The sequence below is a fragment of the Ischnura elegans genome, chromosome 7 (genome assembly GCF_921293095.1).
Source record: "Ischnura elegans chromosome 7, ioIscEleg1.1, whole genome shotgun sequence".
NCBI lineage: Eukaryota > Metazoa > Arthropoda > Insecta > Odonata > Coenagrionidae > Ischnura > Ischnura elegans.
In genome coordinates this window covers 81,369,687-81,390,054 of record NC_060252.1, presented here as the reverse complement: position 1 = coordinate 81,390,054, position 20,368 = coordinate 81,369,687, and the positions used below count along the sequence as shown (strand labels likewise).

The following is a 20,368-nucleotide window of genomic DNA, read 5'->3' as shown; positions in this document are numbered from 1 at the left end:
CGCCAAAATTGGCATATTGGCAATTCGTAGATGCATAGCGCGCGTAGGAAATTTAAATGAAAAGGAATGAGAAAATATTGCTACAGTGTACATCAAGGTTATCATTGGGAGCATTATGATCTCTTTTGCTCTCTGAGCGGTGGAGGGAGAAAAAGGGGAAACGGAGTATTTGTGCACAACTTTCTGTCTCTCTCTGATTCTCTTCTTTCACGGTCATCCTCGTTTGCTCGCGAGTCACATTCAATCACATTTGCAACACTTGGCTCGCTTCCCTTCCTCATATTCTTGCCGTGGTCATCGGCATCTTGATATGGAACTCCCCGCTCATTCCAAACTCCTTAGAGAAGACCTATTCCCTATCCTTTCCTGCCGGAGCCTAAAATAGGAAAACGTTGTCGTGCTACGAGTAGCATGAAAATATTTTAAACCTCTCTGTACGGAGCTCTTTTTTGGGGATGAGTTTCATGGGTATTTCCGTCCCTCAGATTTGGGATCCAGCTCAACCTTACGCCGGCAACTGGACTATACCCTCTAACCCTATCATGGCGCGAATTCACGATCAACTTATTACGTTATTAGTGTTTTTTCAACCAAAAATTGTATTTGATTTTCAATAATTTACTTTTCTATAGAATTACTAACATTTTTTTAAGCATTCAAAGCAAGCAAAGCAAGCATTTTTTTTAAGCAAGCAAACATTGGAATTTTAAGGGAGTCTCTAGCGTTAATAACAACAAAGTTAGTAAATACAAGATAATAAGGCTAAAAGTCCAGAAGGCCGTTATTATTAACGCTAAAATTTCATTTAAAAAATGATTACGCACAGAACAAAACGAAGAATTAATTTCAAAGTATTAAAAAATTGTAGTATGCTCAAATTATATAATTGAAAAAAACTATTGACAATGTTACCACCTCGCAACGGATTCCTGCGGTGAGGATGATCATAAATGAGTGGGAGGGTGGGGCTTAGTTGCCCAGGAGTGGCCCGTAGGACTCGGTCTTAGACCGGGCCTGAATGCATCCGACAATCGCACCTCAGTGGGCACTTCCCTTCCCCCGCGTCGGCCAGAGCCGACGTCCGCTCGTTTGCGTTGAAAACTCCGCGATAGCTATACCTAATGTATACCTGACGTCAGGTCTTATGCGTATGAAAATGCCCGTCGGCTCCACTCGACGTCCGGCGCGAAACTATTGAAGTGAATATTTCTCGGGTTTCACGCCGGGTAAGGTCCTCCACAGGGTCGGCCCTAGCAGGTGCGGGGCTAAGGGCGAACCTTCAGTGCGGGGCCCTTCACTTAAAATATTAAACTCTATACCCCATCTACAAACTCGAGCATTTTGAATCCCTACCACTCTCTGGCTAAGTATGTGTTCCCCTCCCAATTTCAGACTTCGTAATTACGCCGTTATGATACCATCACGCAGTTCGTTTTCAAAACTATCGTATATTTTAATTTTTTTCACGAACGCGGGGCCCCCCAAAGCGCGGCGCCCGGGGCGGTCGCCCCGGTCGCCCCGCCCTAAGGCCGGCTCTGGTCCTCCATATCTCCTTTCAACTTTTCAATGCTCAACTCGCCCGTCGTCTTCAGATTTTCAGGAATCCAAGTCCTCGGGGATTCAGGAATCTGATTGGATCCAATCGGGCTCCTGATTTCATGAGGACGATGAGCGAGTTTCACGTCGAATCGTTGGAAGGAAATATAGAGGACCTAGCCCGGATACCCGAGAAACCTCCACAATCATTGCTCGCCGGAGAAAACAGAAATTACACCTCCTCTATATCTCGAAAAGTTAATCCATCAGTGTTTCTAACAAAGAATTTTCGTCGTATTCGCCTTATTTTCTTCTCGTGAAGATATTCCCGATTACCTCAACTTCAAATTATGTAAATCATCTCGTATGAGTATCAGTTGCTTCATTGCAAACAAAATGTTCTGTATTGGTTGTCAGCTGTAATTTTAGATACGAAACTGCAGTATGGACCGTTTCCAATACAGACATCCGTAATGTAAAATAAATACGTAAAATAAATTAAAAAATACGTATTATAAAACGTTCATACGTCTGCACTGGAAACGCCAACGGATATTTCTGCCACATTTTAAGATTTGAAGGTTGTACTCGGATATCTATATACAATTATTATTTTAGTATCTACTGATTAAGGTAGGTTTCCGTGGAGTACTAAAGAAGTAATCTGAGATCCTCCCTTTCCTTCCAGTACAGTCTTCTTCAATTCACTGTAAGGCCTGCCCCCTCTCAAGCTATCTAAAACACTCATATTCTCTTCCTTCCCCTCCCTCGTTTACCAATTATTATACCCTCTAACACAATTTTCAACATCTCCTTCCCGCTAAATACTCCCTTCTTCCATGCCTTCTGTGTCCTCCATATCTCATCTAAAAGCTGCCTCTCCTCAATCACCATATCCAGCACTTCGTCATTCCTTTTCCTATCCGTCCATTTCTCCTTCTCCATTCTTCTCCATACCCACATCTCGAATGCCTCGCATCTTCTATCGTCTTCCTCCTTAGTGTCCACGTTTCCGCACCGTAGAGAGCTAAACTCCAGATCAAACTCTTTGCTAACCTTTTCTTTATAATCTTACACAACGATCCTCTCAGAAGCTCCATCCTGTTCATCCTCCTTTGCTAATGCAATTAGCCTCCTGATGTCCTTAATGCTTTATCCGTTTTCCTCTAATATGTTTCCTAACTAGTTGAAATGCTCTACCTGCTCAAGTTTTTCCCCACCTAATTTTATCGTGAGTCCTACATTCCTCGCTCGCGATGCTTTACAGAGCCGCATCATCTTGGTATTCTTATGATTTTGTGTATATACACGTATAAAATGCTAATTCAAATTCGTATATTTTTCGCCGAATGAAACTTTTCAGATGTTACTGCATGTCCAACAGAGAATCAGCCGAATATAATAAATACACACCGTCAAATTTGGATATCATGCTTCGTTGATATCTCATTTCGGAGTGGCATTATTAGAATTTTTACTTCACCAAAAAATCTCAAATGGTGTTTTATCTCACTGAAAATCATTAAATCAATGTGGCATGACTTAGAATCGATGAATTAGCATATGGGATGAGCTGTTACCCGATTTACTCAGCGTTACTTCTTTCTTAAGCTTTATAAATGAATTATTTCAATCTTACGATGAAAATCAGTCACGCGCTCATGTGGAAGTAACGAATGGAATTAGAAAATTCTCTTAACTGCAACATACTCGGTTTAATGCTTGATATCGTCACAATTTAAGTTTTATTTAGAAAAAAATCACGGAGCTAATAGTCAGTAGATTCGTATCATTCGTTCATCCAGATCCAGTCTTATTTAGCATTTATTAAGACATTTTTGTATGGAAAAGATAATAAATATTTGTCAAAGCAATAATTTTGAATTTTTTATCGTTCTATATGAATTAATTCAAAAAAAGGGGTGATATAACTACGATGAAAAATTCTGTTGATGGCTGTATGGAGAAGGAATATTGCTCTTAATTATTTAAAATCAATGGAGTGCAGTATTGCCTTATGTCACCAAAAAATGGCAATGGCCGTTATGACTTTGTTAATATGACTTTGTTTCAATACCTTAGGTTGTTAAGAGTCTCAAAACCGCTACCGTTAATTGGAGCATTGTTTTTTTAATCACTTAGCTCACCGGATTAGTTGTTTAAAAGAAAACTTAACAAAAAGTGATTTTTTTATCCCTTAAAAATGTAATTTATAAAGATGATGAACATTAACGTAGCAATGGAAGTTAGGTTTTCTATATGATTTTCCACAGTTAAAAATTAAACTAAGATTTGATGCTTTCCCGACGAATTATTTGAGTAAAATTTTCTCAGGATTCATTCATTTTATTTCGGAACTTCTTATTCATCAGCCCTGAGGATGAGCCCCGAGTTGGAGCCCGAATCGTCCGCAAAAATAGAGTTTTTAACCCGGTGGAAATCCCGAGAAAAGTTTACCCAGTTAAAAAGTAATTTTAGGGGTAAGGCAATACTCCCTTTTAATATTTTGGACGCAAATTGTCGACCATCTCAGAGCCACAATCTAACCGCAAACCTCTTTTCTTTCGAATTCTCACAGCTGCGCCGATTTCACTCTGCTCCCATCAAGGTCTTTAAGATGCTCCCTTAGGTTCTGCCGCGTAAAAATAAAGAATTTCAACCCTTCTCATTCAGGGATTGTGATCTCGTGGCTTTCAAAAGCACTCCAGTAGAGTTTCCGGCCTTTACGTACAAAAGAAAGAGATCTGCCAAAGTCTTCTCATCGCGCTGCTCTTTTTTTATTTCTTTGGACCATTTCACGCTCCCCCTCAATTCTCCCCTCCCACTTCCCCCTGTTTTTCCTTCCGTTCCCTTGGCGATCCATTATGGACCACCCTCTTTCTATCAATTTGCACCATCGCTTTGACTGTGGTCACCATCTCAATGTTCGCGGGACTTCAAAAATACAATGAATGACCTTCAGCGTCTCCCTACTAACTCATATAAACGACATAATATTCACGGTTTTGATTGGTCGAAACTTATGATTTGATTTCTGCCTTTAATAAACGGGCGAGATTTTAATTTCGCTTTATATCCTGCATCATGATATTCTTGGGAATTGATCCCTCATAATGTTTCCTTATGATATTCTCGCCAGAATTTTGACGTTTTTCGCGAATGAATTAAGTTGGTAGCGAGTGCATTTCTTAATGTTTTCCTGGAGCTAGAATTTTTTCCCATTTAGTTTAGAGAGCACATTGGACATAAAAGCACTGGCATTCAGCGTCTCCCTCTTCACTCATCTTATTGACGTAATATTCAGTTTTGTTTGATTGCAACATATTTTTTGCTTTATACCTCACCGTTTTTTTTTACCATTTTTGCTTTGTTCCTTGCATCTTAAATTCTTGACTATTTCGGGAATTGATCCCTCATACTGTTTGTTTCCTTCTAATATTCTCGTTAGAATTTGAATTTATTTTTGCGAATGGATTAAGATGGTAGCGAATGCATTTATTACCTTTTGTAGCTCGAATTTTTTCCTCTTATTTTAGAGAGCACGTTGGACATAAAAGCTCGTAGAGGAAGTTTTATGGTTTGTATTCGCAGCCGTCGGTCGTAGGGAAGCTGATAGATTTTTTTCATACTATTCCTAAATCTGTCTTACGATGATGTTATCTATCTTTTATGTCCTCGTATCACATGGACTTTTCCGAGAGTGCCTCCTCCCATCATGGTATCTTTCGTCTGCCTTCTATCTTTCAACCTATCGGGCATGGGTAATGGCATGGGCTGCTTGGGGTAGTTAAGAATTACTTCATTATGTACAGCTCCAGGGACCGTAGAAACGCTTAGACACGGGCGAGGAATGATTTATAAGTCTGTGTAATTTGCGGATTTTGGAAGGCAAAGTGCTTTGATATCAAAAACCCTTTAGAAGAATACTATTTTTTATGACTGAAGGGAGAGGAGAGCTTCTCCGATGTCTTCTTTATTACAAATGGGCAATAGATTTTCCCAATTATGTAACAGAACCAACTCGTAATAAGTAGCAGTTTTATGACTAGGTGACTTCTTTTACATTATTTCAATAGTAGAACGTAATTACGTACGTTATGCTAATATGTTGCGAGAAAAGGCTTTTTATGATGTTACCATTGTCCTCATTTTTATTTTTGATAACTGACTTTATGCTTACAGTAATTGAGAACAACTTAGGTATTCAAATACTGATTGTAAGTAAAAATTATTTGGAGATAAAAATGCCTTCGCGACGGGTGCTCGCTAACTTATCTTCAACCTTCCTTCAACTCATTTCTAGAGAAATAAAACTCATTTCCGCTTCTTCTTTGCAAGCGCAGAAGAAACTCGGTATTCTCCCGTGTTATTGCTCTGTTCCGTGATACTTGGTGCGCAATTTTGTTTTAATAGAATCGTCGCGTACAGAATTATCAATGCTAACAGCAATAGCACTTGTGCGCTTATTAATAACAGATGATGTGCTTTACCTGAGTTACCTAATGAGTAATTTAGCTTTACTCCTCGTCACTTTCTACAGTTAGTCAACTCCTCATCACGAGTTATCTTTCATTGTACATATATTCTGTAGTCATGTTCTTAACAGACGAATTTTCTCTGCATGTTAGGATCTCCAGATAGATCCAATGGACATTACTGATGCTGGGTAAACTCTTCTCGGGATTCCCACCGGGTTAAATTATTCATATTAGCCAGCGTTTCAAGCTCTGACTCGTAGCTCATCCTCAGGGCTTTTCCCTGAATCGAAGCCCTGAGGATGACCCACGAGTCGGACTTTGAAACGTTGGCTAATATGAATAATTTAACCCGGTGAGAACCCCGAGAAGAGTTTACCTTCATTATTTGTCAGGAAAGCATCAAATCATAATGCCAATGCTGCTGGTTGGTAAGCTTTGAAGAGATTACTCTATTTTTTACTTATATCATCATAGCCATGATTGGTTGACTCTCCTAAGGTTCGATTACTTTAGTTTTTTCCACTCGATTCTCTTCTTAGATGATCCTTCCATATTTATCTATTTTTTCTGTACATCCTTAATAAGTTGATTAATGTAGTCCCGCCTTCGTTTGCCATTCTTCCCATTACCTAAGGTCTTCATATGATTATCTTGTCCTGCCTTTTTCTTCTACTCTCCTTCCTCACACGATCAAGTTCTTCATCACTTTACGATACAGCACCACCAAATTTCCAGTGCACACTTCTATTTTTGTATTTTCTGATGCTTTCATCGTCCTTGTCTAACCACTGTGTAGAGACATGCTCCACATGAAGGACACGGTGAATTTTTTCATAATTGGGTCTTGTATTCTCTGCTGTAAGTAGGCATTTCTTTTCGCAGAATGCTCTCTTTGCCTGGAATACTTTATTCAATATCTCTGTCTTACTTTGGCTATCACTTGTTACATGGCTTCCCAGGAAACAGATCTCTTTCACCTCTGCACGTTTTTGTCTGCCAATTTTGACATCGGTTTTAACCTATTTTCTCCCAATGCATACCGTAATGTACCAAAGTTTACGCTTTTTTGATTTTCACCTGATACCTGACCATTTTTTTTCTATGGGAGCAACAAATTTTACCCTCAAAGTCCTCTTTGTCTCTGCCTTGACTGCTATATCATCGGCGTATTGTATGGTATGGTATAGTATTTAGAGGAGGCGACGACAGCCGAAGTCATTTGCGACATGAGGTAAGGAAGGAAGGGTGGAGAGAAACCCGGCGTCGGTATTAGCCTGCTCTTGACGAAAGGCGCCAAGGCGACCACGGCTTAACGTCCCATCCGACGGACGGAGTGTTGCGCTTGAAATTTCCTCCACCCAACATTCAAGCCGGGATCGGGCAGTCTGTGAAAATTCTCTACCACTGCCTGGATTGGAACCCCAGCCCGCGGGGCGGGAAGCCAACACTCTAGCCACCTTATAAACCCGATCCTCCTCGGCATATCGTAGCATGCTTAATTTTTCACCGTTATAGATACTCACGCTTTAATCATTATCAATGCTTTATTTTGCATTACGGGAATTTTTAAATTTACGGGATGTAGGGTGCAGTAAAGCCTAGTTTTACGCCTTTCTAAATCGATGTTTTATAGTTGCATCAAGATTTAATCTCAGCTACTAGCTTTTCATATGGACTGATTAATTCTTCTGTCGTTGAAGAGCTCTCTAATTAATTTCAGAATACCAAAGCATTGAATTACATTTCCTGCCATCAAAATACTTTTTCAAAAGATTTGATACGATGGCGGACGCGAATTTAAAACCCCAAAAGCCTTCCTCTCGTCACTGTCATTTCAATGCCATTTCATTTTCGTTGTTTACCGAGAGAGAGCGAACTGTCTCGAAGAGTGGCGTAGTCAGCCAAAGTCGGAGTCCTGGAGCAAAAAGGGCAGAGCAGTGGGGAAGGAAGGTCGTATTAATTGCTTGCGAGCAGCGGATAGCAAAAAATAAATTAGGGAATGGAAGAGCGCTTTTAGAAGTTGTGGCTGTAAGTTTTAGCCGGAAGCACTAAAGGACAGGAAGGAGGAAATATTACGATCCCATACTGCGGATGGGTTGCTTATTTTTATTTAATATACCTTAATTTTTATGTGGTTCCATTTCGAGAAAATTAAATAATCTATATGTAAAGTTCAGGCCTCATCCGTATTGTTTAAAAAGTATCGCATTCACTGGTGACATGACTTGGTAGTTAAATTAGAAAAATCAATATCGCCAATTTGTCGGCGATGGTATTTAGATGATGGTTTTGACAGCTAGATAGATATGCTACTTATACTCTATTTCCACGGATCTATCGCGCATTGAGCAGATTTTTTTCTATTTTATAATTATAAGCACGCACTGGGCTTTACACCTTGACTCTGGTTAAGGTTTGGGAATATATCTCTGATCAAGATATGAATCTTTATAAGATGCATGTTGGAAGTCACTTTCTTCTCTTCCAGAACTAAAAATACGCATAAAAATGACCGCAGACTGTGATAAAAATCCCCATACATTTCATCTAGAAGTGGTTACGGAAAATTTATGTCAAGATGTATTTTTTAAATAATTTTTTTATATTCACTGATTCTATTCATCAATTAGTTTTCACGGCGTATTGGAGGAATAGGGTGGTTTCCTATTATTTTTTTATGGCCTAAATCGAAAGATTATCACTCCTGGAGTACGTATTTCACGCATTTAGATTTTTAAATGACGATATCTATTTTTCGCGATTAAATGAAAAGTGAAAATTTTCAAGCGCGCGAAAATGCGACGGCTAAATATGAATGCCAGGAAAAGCCCGTGTGACGCCATCACGCTGCCCCCCTGTGAGGTGACCTTGAGGCGAGGCTTAGCGCTGATACGACGCAGGCTGCTAGCGGGTAGCTGAGTTCCCTGCTGGCTGGTAGCGCTGGTCTTAAATAAGGATTATTAATACCTTATCAAATGAAAAAAACTTTCCGACCTAAGCCAGTTTTAATAAGTGATTATTAAGACATGTTTCCCTGAGCTCTGTGCCTCATGCATGCATTGGTAACCTCAGACGATGTATAACTCCTATCTTCTCGTATAGAAACTAGGTCCCTGTGACGTCACGTGGAGTGGCATCGTATGGGCGCCAATCTGGCCCTTTTCAAATGAGGATAAAAATGGACCATTGCCATTCGTCTAAACCGCTATTTCTAAAACGAAATAATTTGTATATTATGAATACACTAATGGTGGGTAACGAATCGCAATCAATGCTTTTCGTTTTCTTTGATGAAGTTTTCGAAGATGAAGATGAAGTCTTTCGTTTCTCTCTTCTACCCTATTGCAGGAGTATCTTAAACAATTTAACTACAAATTCACAGATCAAATAAAGGCTAAAAATCATGTATTTAGATAATAAATTAATCTGTACAAAGTAGATGTGTATTCCTCACTAGCTGGATGTTTTTTTGAAGTATCTTACTCGAGTTGCGCCAATTTTTTTAAGCGTAGCATGTTCGACTTGACGGCAGTACGGGCTGCGAAGGCGGTGAAATTTTTGGGGTCTGCTTAAACCATTAAGGTGTCGATAGTTGACGAACCCTCGTAAAAACTTGACGAAGCCTTCCCGTGACACAGAATTCCAGACGCTGCTGAGGTCGTTAAATGGTTAAGCACTTGAGACCGTGAGCTAAGCAGTTATCTTCAGCGTTTGCACTTAATGTTTCCGTCGCTTCTGCGCCATGTGTATATGCCATAAATGTGACGTGGTCGATACTATTCATCTAGTGAAGTTTTTTTTTACATTGAACCAATGTAAGTAGGGTACGCAAAGGGACTTAAGATGAAGCTTGTGGAGTTGGTGAATTAAAAATCGTACGTTACATAAATATCATGAGCGTGCTTTGAAGAAATCAGGAAGTATATTTTTAATGATAATACTTGGAGCTGATATCACGAGACTTGTTTATCACCTAATGGTACATTTTTTTACAAATAAAAATAAAATGCACCACCATCCATTTTGGAATTTATCACTGTTAATGGTGTCATGCATTTTAAAGATAAGATAAAGATAATTTATTTACCCAAAATAAGTTGTGTTGCACAAACTGGTAGCAACAAAGGAGAGGGAGGCTTTAGGCGGTCTCCAGGGTGATAAGACCAGTGTTGAGCCAGCAGCAAATTGCAAAAATGTGTGCCATAAAAGTAAACGGAGTAACTGTTGCATTAATATTGTTACAATGAAACACTATCATTTCGACTGAGGAAGCATTTAAAATATTTCAATTGAAATGCATTCAACTTTGCTCATTTGCACGCCAAAATATGTGGCGTGTTCATTTAAAGGACATTTTTAGGAACTGAGTAACGATGAAGTTGTAAAAATGCTTGACCTACGTCACTCCATTGCCGATTGATTCAATAGAATATCCTTGTCTGGTTGATTTGAGTTGGTGGGGTAGCCAGGAATTTCGTTGGGGAGGGGGTCCAACCAAAACCATGAGCGCCATTTTTGAAAAACAGGATCCTAAGTAGAGGATTTTAGACTAATTTCAACACTCAAAAAACTTCATTTTTCATAGAAATATTTTGTAAATTCATGATTTTTCAATATTTTGTTTTTTTTTTATGAAGCAAAGTAATTATGTTTTTATATTTCGGCCGTGAATGCGGGGGGTGAGGGGGCGAGGGACGGTCCGGACCCTTCGGCCTCCCCCCTAGCTACGCCACTGACTGGAGTTTGTATGAAACCCGGAAACTCGATTCTCATTTCTAATACCATTAACGACATAAATGTAGGAATCTGTGGCTATTTATATCCTATGGGGTCTCAGAGCTCATACTCTGCTTCATTTCCGGACTTCCTGGGATTTTACCGTCTTATTTTCTCTCTTATACTCAAGGCTCTCCACTATTTTTTTGCTTTATTCTGAGGTAAAAGCAGCAAAGTTTTATTGCCACCATTAAGCAAGTCTCGTTTTCCAGATAAAATTTAGAAGCACATGACAGCGAGCCTGAGCTCCGACGTAAGCTCCCGGTCGTAAATAATCGATGGGGTTATTTCCAGGCTAGCTGTACTCTTACAAGGCATACTCACCTTTGTTGTCTTATGGTAGACTCCATGCCACTATGCATTTCATGCGTTTGTTAAAATTGGTGTAACGCAAACATGTAACACAAACACTCATTTCTGTTGTTTGTGGCCCCAAGTTTGTTGCCACTAAGGCATTTGTATTTATTCAAAGTGCTTATATTGTTTTTGCCAGAAGTGGAAATATGCCGAAAGAATGTGATAAATATAAATACAATTTAAGGAGTGAGTCATTTCTAGTAGCAAACAGGCCTAATTTAACATTATATAAACGCTGTTTTCTTTAGATGGGGCCAGAGTTATTTAATTTACTGGCCACTAGAATAAAAAAAAATAAATCCTCATATGTAATGTTAAGACTTGCAAAAGACTGGCTTTTCTCGCAAGAAATAATTGAAAATTTATTTTGGTGTTGTTACTTTAAAACACTCTTGTATCATTTACTACATTATTATTTTTTATTGGCGTACATTTTGTTATTGTATTTGTATTATTATGTATTTGATGGTGGCACAATTCTGATCCTATGACCTTGGAGGCCACCTAAAGCTCCTTCTCTTGTTATTTTTGTATTCTGATGTAATAACAAAATGTTTGAGTAAATAAATTATTATTATTACGTAATTATTCCATTTCCGCGCAGAACTAAATCTATACTTCCGATCATTCACTTCTGGGTCAGAACAGATGCAGAATCGTGAAATAATAAAACTTTTGTTTGCAATCACAATCTGTGTTAAAGTTTTGCAATAAAGAGCTTAAACCTGATATCAATTTTAAAATTCTTCTGAAGGGACCTTGCCCGACATTTTCCTAAGTCATTCTATAAATTCACCCTATGTCATATATTTTAGTCTGGTTTCATTTTTTATTCTTATATAAATTATCCAAAGCATAGATATCCAAATGAATTCATTTAGGAGGCAGCCGCGTGATCAGCAAATAAATGCCGCCCGCCCCCAATGTACGCCGACTTCACTCACGATCAATTAGATATCCAAATAAGACGCAAATAAAATGGTGAAAGTGACCAAAAAAATACAATCACTCGCCTGCATTCCGAAGAAAAGCATTTGCCATTGTAAATATAATATCACACATCTTCGAACTCCAATCCAAAGGATTTTATAATTACAGTTCCTGAACACTTTGATGGTCTTACTATGATAAATTCCTTTTTCCCGTAGTAGTAGATATTGTCTGCGTATAAAATTTATTAATTCTCAAAAGTAATATTAAATATGCATCTTACTCTAATCACGCTTACTTTTATTTCAATGTAATCAGTCAGTATATCATTTCTTTTCGGCGTGAATCCAAGTTCATTGATTCCTTCATTCCATCTGAGGATGATAATGAAGCCATTTGTATATTGAACAGTGGCGCCGACTCCATGGGGCCTGAGGGGGCCCGCCCCTCCCCCCCCCCCCAAATGCTATTATTGGGTGGAAGAAAAGATGTCAGGCTTGTCGATTTTACCACAGTGTCGAGTTATCAAGAGTCGAGTTTTCAGGGTTCTAATGCTGATCATATGATTCTTCTAAAATACTTTAAAAATAACTTTAAACTCACTATTTATCGAATTTACCGGGGCAACACCCCCTGTATGGGCCCCCACCATAATTTTTTATAAGTCAGCAGCCCTGATATTGAATGCAGATAGAGGGTGAACGTTCGTGGGCTTGAACCGAATTAATGTAGGTTTTCTCTGCGGAAACGTGATTAAACTGGCATAGTATGATAAGTTGGCTCAATATGTTTTTTTTGCCCTATTTTTCATGAATTTTCCAATCCTGCAAATCCTTCGCCTTTACATACGTCGCACATCATGTGAATGCGAGTCATTCCAAGTTCAGTGATATTTTAATGGTCTCCTCGGAATGGGATGACGAAGTAGTAATGTAACGCCTCTGCGTGGGCTATTATGTTTCTTTTTCCGTAGTATTCTACGTTAATGTGGCCATTTCGTGAATTTATTTCTGGCCTTAATCATCCCGACGCTCCGAGATGTGTTCTTCTGCTGTTACCCTGCGAAATATTGTATGCGTATTTTTTTTTCTCTTGGTGAGAGGCTACGTTTCATCTATGGCCTTGCTCACAATTTATTGCCCTCCTTGCCTGAAGTACCAAAGCTATGGGGTGACACATAAGTATTCTTGGGCTACAGGTTACAGCACCCTGATGATTTGAAGTGCGTTGGAGAGAACCTTTGGTAAAAGCTGGAGAATGTGCTGGGCAATTCTATTAAGTGGTGGGATATTGGAAAACTACGGATGAATTTAAAAACATGAATAATCGTATGATTAAAACGGAAAATGTGATATTGTAAGAACAAAAATGCGTATATGTGAGTTCAATCACTTATATAATGGAACAATTCACGTATCATACGAAATCATACGTCATCCACTGCCTACATTTGAAACAAGAGAAAGTTCATGCGCAATTAGAATGATTAGGCGAATGTTCATGAAATGGCTTTTAAATGTATGTGCATACTCGCGGCTGAGCTTTAAGCCACCGAGTGCGTCCACCGGGTTGCGGATGATGGGTCAGGGGTCTAGATGTAGAGGTTAGCTACGATATAAGCGAGTTTACTTGTCGAATCAGCAGTCGTGGACCAAAAGCGACGGCATTCCGAGGTAGTATGTGTCTATCCCTGGGAAGGATAGGCCATTTAAATGATACATAAAACCTGTGAAGATGCCGTGACTTGGCGATGGGATGCCGCCAACAATTATGCCTCTCATCTCCCGGGGGAGAGGGCAGCAGGCCTTCTTCATATGAGTGAAGGTGGAGACCACGGTGGTCAGTACAGCGACACTCATTTCACTTCAGGCTTGGTAACATTTACTTTCACGGCTGCAGTACTGCGATGTGGAAGGCAAGGGGAAACCACCACATTATTATCCCGAAGAGTCGCAGCTACTCCAAATTAAGTGGAGAGCTGCTTCAAACCAATCTTAGGATTGTTGACTTATGATGATGTACATGCATGCATCGTTATTTTATTTTGATGCGAAAAAGCTATAAAATGTAATGGGAAATAAATAATAAGACTCGTCATTTCGTATTTTATTTAATGGCGCAAGACAAGCTTCATAAGCAGTAAGCGTGATTAAATTAAATGGATTTAAATGAATGAAAATCCTAGGAAATAGCGGATATTATCCAGCGATGTGCCTTTACGGAGTCACTCGCTGGTGCACGTAAAGTGAAAAATCCTCATAGGTAGAATCATTTTCTTTGACAGTTATTCGAGAGCGGATACTCCGAATCCGCGCCAGGCAGTGGCGTAGCCAGGAATTTCGTTAGGGGGGGGGGTCCAGAACCAGGGGGGAAAATTTTTTGAAATACAGGGTATTAAGTAATGGGTTTTAAACTAACACTTTTAATAATTGAAAAAAAAACTTCATTTGTTAAAGGAAAATTTTGTAAATTCATGATTTTTCAATGTTTTGTTTTCTTTTATGAAGGAAAATAATTGTTTTTATATTTCGGGGGGGCAGGTCTGGACCCCTGGCTACGCCGCTGGCGCCAGGTACTTGGAGATGAATTGAACTGAATGAATAAATCATGCTTTTCCTTTCATGTACTTCACAATTATCAACATTACTTTTATGGTTGGATTCATTGAATAAATCAGTATGTGCCGATGGAATAAAGAGGATAAAATGCCACGCTTAATTTTGAGAATGCTTTTACGTTCCTCGGCTGGCAATTCCTTCGGTTTTCTAAATTTAGTTAGTTGAAGATGTGAGTGGGAAGCGTATTCTGCCGAAAAACATTTCTCTGTTAACCCCTTGGAATAAAGTTCAATGGATATGGTTGGTGCCCCGCAAAAGAACCTCGTAGATTGGTTGGAAAGATGAGGCATTTGGAAATGAACGCATGTTGATGGTTGGCAGCCCATTTGTGGATACAATTGCGCGCAATAAAACTGAAACGTGCGATAATCAACAGCTGTTAATCAAGAACAGTTTCTGGGTTAATTGGACGAAACTAGTCCCATAGTTAATTGTCTTTGCATGTTGGGCAGTGTAAGGGAAATGGGACTCTTTTTACCGAAGAAACACTTTAATTCATGGGATGCAATTTTATGCTCGAAATATGTTGAGGTGAGTTTTTATTTTTCTTGTATTATCAGTAGGTAGTTTAATTGAATTTTTTATGTACTGGACGTATTTCTCAAATACCGCGAATTTTATTTTTTTAAAAGCATTTCCAGTGAAATATAGCAAGATGAACTCCCATTATTTTCTGCTTGTCACTTATCACTATGAGGATTTTCCGATCATTTTGTAGAAATAATGAATTTAAGTTTCCTAAAATTCGCGGCAAAAAAAATTTAACGATCTTGTTGTTTATGTTTTCTGCCACCAATTCTGCCAAAAAATGAGTAGTTGAAGTGAAATATTTTTGCGTATGACTAGAAGCAAATATATAATAAACTGTGGAAATGTGATTGGCTCCGTTTATATTCCAAGTAGACTTTGGTGCATTACCTCGTTAACGGAGGTGGAATGTGCCGAGCCAACTCTCACTGTTGGTCCGGAACAAGGATTGAAAAGAGTTAATCAAAAAAGTTTGCTTATACAAGAGCATTTCCGCAGTGTTATTCCCGAAGAAAATTTGCGATACTAAAGTCATGTTATACACGACAGAAAATGAAGCCTGCATACACATATGGTCGGCCAAAAAAATGAGAAGAAAAGGTAAGTGGGCCGATAACGCTTGCTTCATGCTTGGTCAAACACAGGAGGAGGAGGGGAAGCAATTAGCGAGGTAACAACCTCTGCTAAACGTACGCCCCAACCCCCCACGATTCCTCCTTCCTTTTCATTAAAAAAGAAACCCTAATCTGCCCTTGCGGTAGCGAGAAAAAATAACTCAAAGGGAAGGGATAAAAAGAGAGGTTCTTTTTCCCTACAGGAACGAAGAGAGAGGCGTTTTACCCTTCGGGGAGGAAAGGCTCATGCGTAAAAAAATGAGCTTGTAAAGGAGGGAAAGGAACGCTATTAATAGTCGCCTTATTTGTCTACTTCTTGCCGACGGAGTGAAATCGTTGTGCTGGTCTGTGCGTCTGTTGTTTTATCCTCCTTGTTTATTTTAGGTCGTTCCGGATGAGACGTTCCTTACGGTGGCAAACAGCTTGTAGGGAGGAGTTTTGACGTTCGGTGATCGAAAGTGGTGGGGTTTGACATTGCCCGGGACGTAGGATGGTGAGGTTAAACGGGAGGAGAAGGAGGTTATAGAGCGATGGAAGGTTGGAAAATTCCGTGGCGGAGGGACGTAAAAAAAGCTCCAGTAGGGATGAGAGAGGACACAGATTGATTGATTCCCTCATCACACCCGCAGCACTCTCTTAAACATTTTTCGGGAGGAAATTTTTGAGAGCCGATTAATAAGCCGGCCATCAACTTTGCATAACGGATTCACATGTCCTTTTGAATTTATCCGACGCACATTTCTCATTTTAATGGTGCTTCCATGTAAACGTGTCACTCTCGTTGGTAAGGAACATATTGGGGCCAAATTGCGTGGAAAATAGTCGTTTTCTTCGTTTCCATTGACTGAGTTCGTTTTTTCCGAGCCTGATTTTCACGAAAGGGTACAAAGAGCCTTCAGAAAATGTATTATAATAAATAATATTTTTTCCATAAAATTTTTTGAACTTCCCTGTAGAGAGATCTTAAAGTTACTTTATAGGAATATAAATGGTGAAATATAATAATAATTTGCTGTTTTTCTTTATTATTAATTTATTATTTAGGCTTAAAAATGTGATTGGTTGGTACGTATCGTTCTCGCCCCGCGGGTTATTTTGAAGCTAACCCCTTTTATAACTTTTTCATGTTGTTAATTGTTATGTTATAATTTCCGTTATAACGTATTTAATTTTCAATAACGATACATAACTTGTTCATTTTATTTATTTATAATGGCCAAGGAACCTAAGGCAGAAGAAGATAATGCATAGTTTTGGGAGGAAATATCCAGGTTAATTGAAAAATAACCTCATTGGAAAATAATATTTCAAGTCATATGTTCCATTTAATACATTTATTTTTTATTTCTTTTTTTTAGTGATGAAATTAAGACGATCTTAGTCAATTTTTAATGGGCATGTGGACTTTATACTTAGCGGTTGTTTCTAGTCAAACAAATATTAACCGATAAATCGTCCGTATGATGGAGGTGTTGAAAATTCTATTGTCTAATATTTTACAGGAATACCCTAGCAATGGAATTTTTGAGTACACAAATTTAACCCTCGAATGCATCAGCATAAAATGGAAATCCTACCTCAGGGAATTATTTTTCAGTACGCATCGCAAATTGATGCATATTCATATCAAAGGCCTCAAGATGAGTTTACTTGTAAATATTTTCATAGATTAAATAGTGGTGGTAAATTTATTTGAATATATATGTCTTACTTGTTTTACGTTAGGTAAGCTTTTCAGTGTTCTTACTAATCGGAATGATACAATGGCGGATAAAAACCTGAATTGGATATTAGTTTTCCCTAATGAAATCTATTGAATTCCTCAAATCTATAAAAAAATTATGCAACAAAAAGAACACTCTTAAAGCATTACACCCACTTCTGTGAAATTTCAATAAAAACAGAAGCTGGCGGTATAGTGAGACCCTCTTAATAAATTAGTAAATAAATCCTATCGGTATAATATATATAATTGCCATAATTCGAAAAAAAACGGCATTTGACCTCGCGATTTCCTTAACTGAAACTGCTGGCCGAACGGTTCACTGAAACCTTTTTTGCTCCGTTGCCATGGAAATAAAAAAAGAACACATCCCTCAGTCTCGTAACGGGTTTGGGAGTGGAAAAGTGGCTCTGTCGAATCAAACGCGATTATGGGAAGTAGGTCGTCTTCGAGCATATTTACTATATGGGGCGAGCAGCTAGCTCTTTCTCAATATCGACCTTCGGTACCATGTCGAGTGGTCCACGTCTATCGCGATGTCCCCGCACATAAACAAACAGCTGATGGCTCTGAATCATTTCTTTACTTTTCCTCTTTTACGCTTCCTTGGCTCGTTAATCTTCCTTGATGCACTGATCGCTTCTCGACCATGCTGAGCTGGTGAGCTCGCAGAAAGGTATCCTTCAACTTTAATCGGATTACTAGATTGAACGTAGTAGTCAAGGTACGTTACCATGTAATCTTTTACGTACTCGATTGACGTCTTTTAACGCCAAATTGTGAAGCGATTGCGAGGATAATTTTAGGAATATGAATATAAAGGTTGTATAGAAGATGGAGGTAGAATTTTATCGGATGATTCTCGAAACCAGACGAAGTGACTAAATAGAAGGATTTGATTCTTTCCCCGCGAATGGTAACTCTGAATGTCTCTCAGGCTTCGAGTGGGGCACTCTATTTTTATCGTTTCGATGAAATGCTTTTTCTTCGTCCTCAGGTCTGCTATATCATTCTCATCAACCAGATTTGAAGACTATCAAAAAGTATGTAATCGAAACGTCGGCAGAAATGATGAATGTCTAACCCAGTGGGAAGGCCGAGAGACAATAACAGAAGTGATGAAAAATTTCTCGGGTTTCCCACCGGGTGTGGTATTAGGTTAACTTTCCCAACTCAATTGGGTTAAATTGGGTTAATTTTGGGGAGAATAAACCCAGCTACAGTGATTTGTTTACGGTGTCCGTGAAAATTACAATTCATGTTATCATTTTTTTACGGAATAGCTTCTAAGAAATGTGCTCCGATAAATTAATTTTACCTGAAATAAATTTTTACCCATAATGTTTATTCGTTTTATTTAATAATATATGTCATTTAAATTAATAATTATAAAATTAAGTATAGATAGCATTCAGTACGCGTGCACTTTCGGGAACCGCCCGGGAGCATCAATTCATGGCGGATTTTTGGGTAGGCCAGGGGCAGAAACCTAATTTGTAATTTGTCCGAAAAATGTACAAAACCTAATATTTAAGTAAAATGAAAACAAAAAGATCAGAAGTTTCAATGCATTTTAGTATTAGGTAGTATTTAACAATTTTTAAGAGGAAAATTTAAACAAATTTTCCAAGAACTGTTAGCGGCTGTGGGATACCCCCGTTTCACTTAATTCCTTACCTTCCGGCAGGATTACTGGCTCCCCCAGCAAAAAACTCTAAAGTTCGCCCGTGAGCATCATCAAACACATGTGTAAACCTTCCCGGACCAGACTTGAACGTAGCTTTGCATTGAAGGTAGCATCCTTTGTTGGAAAGATCATAAATTTAGCCTCATAAGGTTTCCAATTGAATTTACCTATATGAAGCATAATCCTTTTGACAGATACTTGTCTCACTCATGCCGCATGCAATTAATTACTTGATCGGAATTGGAGGATTTCGTGCCTTGGGTCATTTCACAAGCAAAAATACTTCAACCATTGCGGCCATTACTAAATATCTGAGTAAAAAAAACCCAGTCGTCTTTACGTAAAGCGTGTAGCCGTTTGTACCCAAAAATCTTTCCGCCGACGATGGTGCTGCCGTCGTCGCGTCATCCATTGGATTGGAGAATTCCCGATTCTTTCAGAGTAATTTTGTACGATCTGGATATTTCGTTGAGTTGCATCTACCTTTGTACACTACCCCACAAGCCACTTTAAGTGTTGCGGAATATGTTGAAACACCACCCTCTTACCTGGACGATAGCACTGGCGTAGCCAGGAATTTTGCTCGGGAGGGGGTGGGGTCCATAACCAGGGGGGAAATTTTTTGAAAAACATAGTACTAAGTAGAGGGTTTAACTAATTTTGACACTTTTCATAATCGAAAAAACTTAATTTTTCAAAGGAATATTTTGTAAATTCTTGATTTTTCAATATTTTGTTTTCTTTTATGAAGAAAATAATTATTTTTTTATATTTAGGGGGGAAGGGACGCAAGTCTGGACTCCTTGGATCCCCTCCCTAGCTATATCACTGGCGCCAGGTTCTCGGAAATGAATTGAACTGAATGAACAAATCATGCTAAATTTTCAATATTTGGTTTTCTTTTGTGATGCAAAGTAAGTGTGCTTTTATATTTCCGGGGCTCCGGACCCCCCGGACCCTCCGATTAGCCACGCCACTGTACGACAGCAGTAAAAAATTAGTCGCGCATCGAAATAGATTTGACTGCATGAGTTCGACTTTGCATTTTTTTAATTTCTTCATTGTTGAGAGGGAAATGAATTCCAATACCTATCCTTTATGCAATCTTTATTATTTTCTCT

The 20,368-nt window shown here is 38.8% G+C and overlaps 1 protein-coding gene across 3 annotated transcripts in view; it reads left to right on the top strand.

The window, feature by feature from the left end:
• Positions 1-20,368, top strand: part of LOC124161841 (spondin-1-like) — a 265,009-nt gene that overhangs the window by 51,812 nt on the left and 192,829 nt on the right. The window lies entirely within an intron of this gene.